The sequence below is a fragment of the Quercus suber genome, unplaced genomic scaffold, assembly GCF_002906115.3.
Source record: "Quercus suber isolate HL8 unplaced genomic scaffold, Cork oak 2.0 scaffold_18, whole genome shotgun sequence".
Classification (NCBI taxonomy): Eukaryota; Viridiplantae; Streptophyta; class Magnoliopsida; order Fagales; family Fagaceae; genus Quercus; species Quercus suber.
The window spans coordinates 305563-314081 of record NW_027069483.1 but is presented as its reverse complement, the minus strand read 5'-3'; positions in this window follow the sequence as shown (position 1 = coordinate 314081).

Below are 8519 nucleotides of genomic sequence, written 5' to 3'. Positions count from 1 at the left end.
AAATAATTTTTAAATGTGTGAATAGTATTGTGGGACCTATTTGTAATGAAAGTTTTGGTGAAAAAAAAAGTTTGTGGGTCCCATGAATAATTCATGAGAGCCACTAAAAAAAAAAACAGAAACACGCTTCTCCTAAAAAAAAAAAAAACGCAACCCTAGGACGCAAAGAAGCTCTATCCGAACGCTCATTAATTATCATCGATTTTATTTTAGTCCATAATTTGGGCCTGAAGGTGCTACTGTAGAGTGCTCACATTATAGCAATCATTTTTCTACCCCAGGCCTGGCCGGATCCGCCCTGAACGTAATATTGTGGGCCAGATCGACCCAATTGTAAAAATTACAAAAAGAAGTCATCACTGGACCATCACATGATTTTGTTGGGGGCATGAAACCGTTATTTTCAAAATAGAAGAGTTAAATTATACTTAATTAAAAATATATATATATTTTATAACATACTAAAGGTTAAATAACGAAAGAGAATTAAATTAATTTAGCTCAATAACAACTTACACTCTAAATTTTGTCAGTTTTTGTTTTAGCCCATATAGTTTGGATTTTTTCAATTTCATGTCTCAACTTTCATTTCTTGTTCAATGTAGTTATTTTTGTAGCCTAAAAAAGAAAAAATGACATAATAAAAATGATGTATTATTATTTTATTGGATGAATTAAACCCACGTGACAAACTTATGTGGTACTTAATAGAAAATATGAGTGGAAAGATTGTTGATGCTAACATAATAAAACTTCATGAAGTAAAAGCCAAATTCTAAAATTTTAAGGTATAAAATTCAAACATCCTAAATTTTGGGTGAAGTTTGCACTTAGCCTAAAAATAAAAATCCTTACTTAACAATAAAAAACTCAAAAAAGAAAAACTATCAAAAGGAAATTTTCGAAATTGAAAATGTTTAAGAAAATTAATACCATGAGGATGCTTGCAACTTGCAAGTCTTGTACGAGTTGTGTTGGCTATTCCTTGATGGCGATGAACTGGTCGTGTTAAGTTACTCAAATCACAGAGTTGCAAATCAACTCCTACAAATCAACTCCTACTTTTAGTTTAGTAAAACCGACACAAAATTTTATTAAAGAGAAAACTATAAAAGTTGATACAACCTGAGCAATAAAAGCTCGAAAATATGAAGGGATTATTACATCCAGTGAAACAGAGACAAGTTGCAACCCTTAGACAAAGCAGCCAACCCCTAGGCAAAAGTTCACTCACATTCCTCTTGCCATAAAAGATCTTCAAGTCCAGTTTGCTCAGGTGGTCTATCATATGGGTGGCAGTAATATCAATGGAAGGAAGGTTGAGAAGGGCAAGACAGAGAGCATTAATCACTTCTCTTCTTAGTTCTTAATTCTTATTCCTCTCCATAGATATCACATGTGATGTGGACCAATCAACTTCTACTTAAAAGCTTTGCCAAATGTAAGTTAATACTACCTAGGCCCTGTTCATTAATCGATGAATGTTGATTGACATGGACGCTATAAGTGGGGCTATAAGAATTTTTTTTAAAGTAGTCATTAAAAAATTTAAATTATACAAAATATAATAAAAATATAATTTAAATATATTGACATCATAAAAAATAAAAAATAAATAAAATAAAAACAAATACATGAAAGTTTTTTAGAATTTCCTAGAATTTCCTTCTACTAATTTTCATATTTTGAAATCTTCATTATGAATGCTACTAGCTTCATTATTGTCACTAAGATTAATTATTTTTGTAGTTAAGCGGAAAAGAATGTAATACACTTAGAGGCACCAAAGTCCATATATACCAATAACTTAATTTAATTGCTCAAGCCAATACTATCACTTAAACAAACAATTAAAAAAAAAAAAACACAATTATGAAATTTATATATAAAATAAAATACTATAAATTTGGAGATTGTTAAAGACTTAAAAGTTCACAGTCCTATTTTATAAGCTACAGCCCATAACTAGGAGAAATTATAAGATCCACCATTCCACTAAAAAACTCACACCTGTTTAGAATTGCTAAGTTAGAAAATTTTTAAATTAAAACTGATTACTAACTAAGCAATTTTAAAAAGTAAGAGTCTTTTGGTAGAATGGTGGATAAGTGACGTGGTCCATCAAAAACTGTATAATTTCTCCATAACGAGGTTATAATACTACTTTCTTCTCAAAAAAAATTACAATACCTCTCTCTCTCTCTCTCTCTCTCTCTCATTTTTTTAGGTTAGACAATAATATATATATATATATATATATAGAAGTGTATAGACAAGTAAAATAATCAATTTTGTACAAATATTATAAGAATTAACATAAGCATAAATAGATCAAAAAAACCTCTTCATTGAGGCATTACTAAACCACATTTCTTTTGCATACAAAGTCAAATCATAAGAAAAATATCTTAAGAAAGGCTATCGATGCCTATGAAATAGGAATGGTAATGGGGCGAGGTGGGTCCGAAGGATGGGGTCTTCACTCCCGCCCTGCATGGTTTTGTCTTGCCCTATCCTTGCCCCACCCGCATGATGGTGAAAATTTTCTTGCTCCATCCCCTCTCCTTAGGGCCCCATGAAACCTCACCTCACCCCATAAAACTCTACTTCTTGTTAATTTACCCACAACTATTACAATTTTTTTAATAAAATCTGTTTTGTTAATAAAAATATACTTGAAATTACAAATAAATTTATCCCATTAAATCAAACTAATTTTTAGCAAAAATTGAATAATATCACAATAAAAACAAAAATCTCATAATACAAAATCAATGATTCAATAGTATATAAATTTGCTTCTAATAAAGATAAAAGAAAATGTTAAAATTGGTACTTTATTTCCAACCTTACTAGGAAAAAAAAAAAAAAAGGAGAGGCAAAGAGCCATGTTGGGTTGAATAAAAATAAACTAATGATATGTTTGTTTAAATATTAGGGTTTTAAGATATGAAAATTTTACAATTTAACCCTTATCAACATGGAGCGAGGCAGGGTGGATCTAAAAAGTCTAAACTCATCCCCACCCCACCACTTTTACAGGACGGGAAAACTAATACACGGGACAGAGTGGGGAGGGGCGGGGCAAAAGTACTGTCCCTACTATGAAAGGTCATCAATGCACCCACATCACATTGATACAAGAATCTGTACTTTAAAATTAAAATAGTTACAATACAATGACATTCCATCTTTTTGCCACATAGATAGGATTTTTACACATGATTTTCACCCTCACAAAACTATAATCCTTACACTAGAACCAGTAGGATTCTCCCCCCTCCTCTCACCATGCAGACTACTGGATTTGAATCCACAATATTTGTTTCATACAGATTTTCATCATTCCAAGGCATATGCATCTCTATGATTAATTTACTAGGGACCGGCTCTCCTTCGGTTCAAATTTCTACTGTTTCCTCATGTTTTTATTTGAAGGTGAAAGTCCCTACATTTTGGTATCACAGTCAATCAGGGACGGACCCAGGTGCAGGGCAAAGGGGGCCGGGCCCCCCTGGGTCCAAAAAAAAAAAATTTAGTATGTAAAATTTAAAAAAAAAGGTTTGGACCCCTTAGTTTTTAGCTTGGGTCCCCCTTGGTTTTTAGCTCAGGGCTCCCAGCCAGCCAGCCAGCCAGCCCAAGAGTTTTCAAAAGCCCATGAAAATCTTAAAAAAATATATATATATATATTGTATAAATCTATTTATAATAATAATAATAATATAATATAATATATAATAATGTGGTTTATATTAGAATATTAGATTATCTATTTATATCTGATAATAGTAGGAGGACAAATAATTTTTTAATTGTTTGATTTGATCTAATTGCACTTAAATAGTAATTTGCACCTCATTGTTCACACTTTTTTTTAACAAAAATTATTGTATAAATCTTCAAAATTTCATACCTATTAATCAATTTTTTATCTTAAATGCTGAAACATTAGATGTAATTTCTTAGAAAAGCTCTAAAATGTAAAAAGGTAAGTTCAAACCTATTAACCTAAGCACAAATAATTTAGTACAGTGAAAAAAATGTAGGCACAAGTTTACTTAAAATTAGTTTGTGAAATAAAGTAATTTAATTTTGGCCATAATTTGGGCCAAATTAACTTGAGTTTTTTGCATTTTGAGCCAATGTAGGCTTAACCTATTAACACAATGTAGGCATAACTAACTTGCTCCTTCTAAGAAAATTTCCTGGCTCCGCCAGTGACTATATGGATGTGCGTTTGAATTTTTTTTTTTTTTTTTTCGCTTATCTCTGGCCCCCCCTAGCTTGAAATCCTGCGTCCGTCCCTGCAGTCAATTAGATCTCTACCGTTAACTTACTAAAAAAAATGCTTACGTGGTAGACGGTTTGCACAGTTAACATGTTTAATATTAAAATATTAAATAAAATGCTTATGTGTCTAAATTTTAGTGGCTGAAGTTACCACATCCATGCTTAAATGGCCAAAAAATAGCCACATCAGCTTTTAAAAATATTTTTTCTTTTTTACCCATTTTTTTTTTTTTTTCCTTTTCTCTAGTTTTGCACTTTTATCTTTTTCTTTTAGAAATCCACAAAATCGCAAGAACGCATCTGAATCCATTTTTCTTATTTTTCCTTTAGCTCATCTCTAAATCTTCATTTCTCTCGCTCTCTCTCATCTTTTGTTATCTCTTATTCATGGCCAAAGAACCCAAATCCCAAATTTAAACTAAACCCCAAACCTTACCCAAATCTACCAAACCACTCATCTTCATCTCCACCTCTCTTTTAATTTCTGGATCAGACGGTCGAGTTGTGGTCATGAATCAGACTCCGTGGTGGTTGTGCTGGACGGTTGGGTTGTGAAGAATCTGGGTTTGGTGAATCCCATTGGAGTGAGCCTCCAAAACGGCAAGGTTTTGGAGGGAGGGAGGATTGTGGGGCATGGCTGAGTTCACAACAGAGGTTGCGGCGGCCGACAGAAAGAGAAGATAATGGTGGTCGGAGAAAGAAGATACTCTTAAAAAGTGTTTATTAGGAGAGATGGAGTTGGTGGAGAACAAAGAAGAAGAGGCAAAGAGTGGAGGTGCTCCTGCCGTACCCATTGAATTTGGAGACACAGAGAGACTTCAAAGTTCAAAGTTTAAATTAAAAAAAATAAATCGGTAAAAAAAAGAATATATTTTTAAAAGCTGATGTGGCCATTTTTTTGCCATTTAAGCACTGATGTGGCAACATCAGCCACTAAAATTTAGACACATCAGCATTTTATTTAATATATTAATATTAAGCATGTTAACTGTGCAAACTATCTTCCATGTAAGTATTTTTCACTAGTGAGTTAACGGTAGGGACCAAATTAAATGCAAGTTGAAAATAACAAATATCAAACTGACTGCTACCAAAATATAAGGACCAAATTGATTGTGATATCAAAATATATAGACTAAAATAGTGTTTTCGCATTTATCTGAATGTAAGACATGTGCCAAAAAATATCCAAGGCTCAAAACAAGCCACCTAGAAGAAACCCAATTTATTATTCTCTCAACAACCAACCTCCCTTATCAAACCTGCCGGACCGTCCCACAGCAAACCTTTTAGACCATGTGATTCACATGGAGTTCAAATCTTCTGTCCCACTTTTCCTACTTTACTCTATACTCTACTAATAAATACTTACCACATGTTCATCTAATTAATTAAATATTATCATTATTGACTTATTAATCCTACAGTTATTAATTAATAGTATCAGTAGCAAGTATTTATTAGTAGAGTATAGAGTGGAGCAAGAAAAGTGAGACAAAAGATTTGAACTGCCCTTTAACAAAATAATTATCACATATTTCACATACATCATACATATAGCAGACTTTCTCACAAGTAGTAGGTTCCGCTCATATCTAAGACGAGATACTATCTCCTCCAAATAAACCATTGAAAAGGACAAAAATTAACCTCGCAAAAGATATGTAATTTAAAAACTTTAGAATCTGTTTGATAGATGTGCTTTTTTTTTTTGAAGTGTTTGATAGATGTACTTAAACAATAATTTTCAGTTTTTAAATAATATTACATAATTTTTTTATACTTTTTTACTCATATATATTTTCAAAAAAAAATATAAATAACGTTATTAAAACAACATTATCAAACAGGCTTTTAATTATTGTTGTATAAGTTGAAAACACAATTTTAGTTATAATTTATGGTTCCAGTTAACTCAACTGGTAAAGTCTTTGATAGTTGAATAAGAAATCTGAAGTTCAATCTCCACTTACACTAAAAACTTATTGGTATCTTGGTTTGATGATAAAGAGTATTATTAAAAACTTACACCTTAAATTAAAATTTTCTCCAAAAAAATTATAATTTTATATCTTAATGAATACATTAAAAAGAAGTAACCGAATCAGTCCAGCGCTTCTGTGGATACATTGAAATTTGGATAATCATCAAATAAATGCCACGTATCCACGTTTCAATGCCCCCATTAAAATAGGGAGGAGTGGCTAAAGAGAGGGGAGGGGGATTGCTGTTGAAGCGACATTCGGTGGTAATGACTAATGATAATGTCTTGCAGGTCCACTCTCCAACTAAATGAATGGACAAGATTGATTAGAAGCTTAGAACAATCGGATACCACAAGCTAGGTGCGATTAGAAAATTTGAATTCCATGAGTGTCAATGAAATTGCACGAAATTATGGGACGGGTATATATATATATATATATAACACTTGGCTAAAAGTAATTTGATTAATCAAATTATGGGTCTATTTAAATATTGTTTACATTGCTGAAAACACTGTAACAAAATACTAATTTTTAAAAGTGTGAATAGTACAATGAGACCCAAAAATGCATAATTATGTGCATTTTTGCATTTTTTGCTGGATCGTAAACAGTGTTATGGAACCCAACCAAAACACAAAACGCAAAATAATTTGCATACAAATGCACGCTAAGTGTCCCATTGTTAAGGAGGACCACAAACTACACTTGACAAAGACGTGAACAAAAATCTAATTTCATTTTCTCAGTGCTAGCCCTAAAATCCCTACCTCTTCTTTTTTTATTAATTTAAATATTATTGTTAATTATTTCCTTCAGTGCGATTATAAGGGTATTGAGTCCAGGAGCTCATTATCTATATATTTATTTAGCCTAAGGCCCAATCCGAGAACGAAGGGTCGTCCAAGGAGGAATAAACATTGTCAGTAGAATCCACGTTAGTAGATGAAGAAGTCAGTTTTAGTCATAAGGGCCCAGAAGGGTGGGCCCAGGATGAATGCCTCATCGGCTAACCAAAGCCGAGGTCGAAGAAGTAGTCTACCGTCCAGGGGAACGTTCCAGGAAGTCCTGTTGGAACGGATAAGTATTACAGAAACATAGGACAAAGGAGGGGTCCTAAAATATTTAAGGAGAAGGCTGCTACCACCGCATTGAATGTTCTGCAGCTAACTTTCTGGCTGCATTAACGTAGAGAAGACCCTTGAACAGTACTGCATTGGTTGCCTCAACGCACAGAGGGCCTGAGAGGTGTTCGATGGGACAAGCACTCAAATAGTAGCTTGGATGATCAACAAGTAGAGGGTCAAAATTGTCTAAAGAGAACTATATAATGGAAAAGACCCTCCAAGTGAAAGGGATCGAGAAATTAAAGGAAAAAGACTTAGTAATTAAGAGTTGCATTTGTAACCAAACTTGAGAGAAATATATAAGAACTGATTTCTTCGGACTATGCGAGGACAATTTTCTTTAGTACAAACTTGTCTATTTTCATTCTCTTGTGATCTGAATCTACTTTAGTGACTGTCTAATTCATTAAGCCCAGTTTTTCTAACTCACTCTCTACAAATTCATTGTTTTGAGCTTTTTGGACTGAAGTCCATCCACCTTGTGGGCTAGGGACTCAAATTTGGTCCTTACAGCGATCATCAAGTATATATAGAACATTGTCATTAAACCAAAAAATTAAACTAGATTTTTTTTTTTTTCACTTTCTTTTCAATTTGAAGTTTCTTTTAAAAAAGTAAAATTACAAGGTATAAAAGTGGGTAATGTTTATGTATTTTACATGCATGGACGAAACCCTAAATATCTCCTTACAAGTTCCAACTATATATAAGAGGAATAACCCTAAACAATAGGACTATTAGGTTGTATTTGTCACCATCGATCTCACGGAATGGGATAGTGAAATGTAAAATAAAATAAAAATTGGTCATTTAAATTTTTATCTGTGAGTTCCAATTAGCTCAACTGATAAAGTTTATTATTATTGAATAAAATATATGAGTTCAATCTCCGTCTACAATTCCCTCAAAAAAAATATAAAATGACATAGTATTAAATACATTTTTAGGTTTATAATATCTAATCTAAAGATTTTGAATTATGAATTAGAATCTATTTCAAAGGAAAGAGAATGCTTTATCCCCCATCCTAGTATTGAAGAACTGAAAGAAGAGTTCAATGATCCTACCAGGAATTCCCTTTTTTATGGCTCGTTTACTTTCCTGGCAAAAAAAGTCA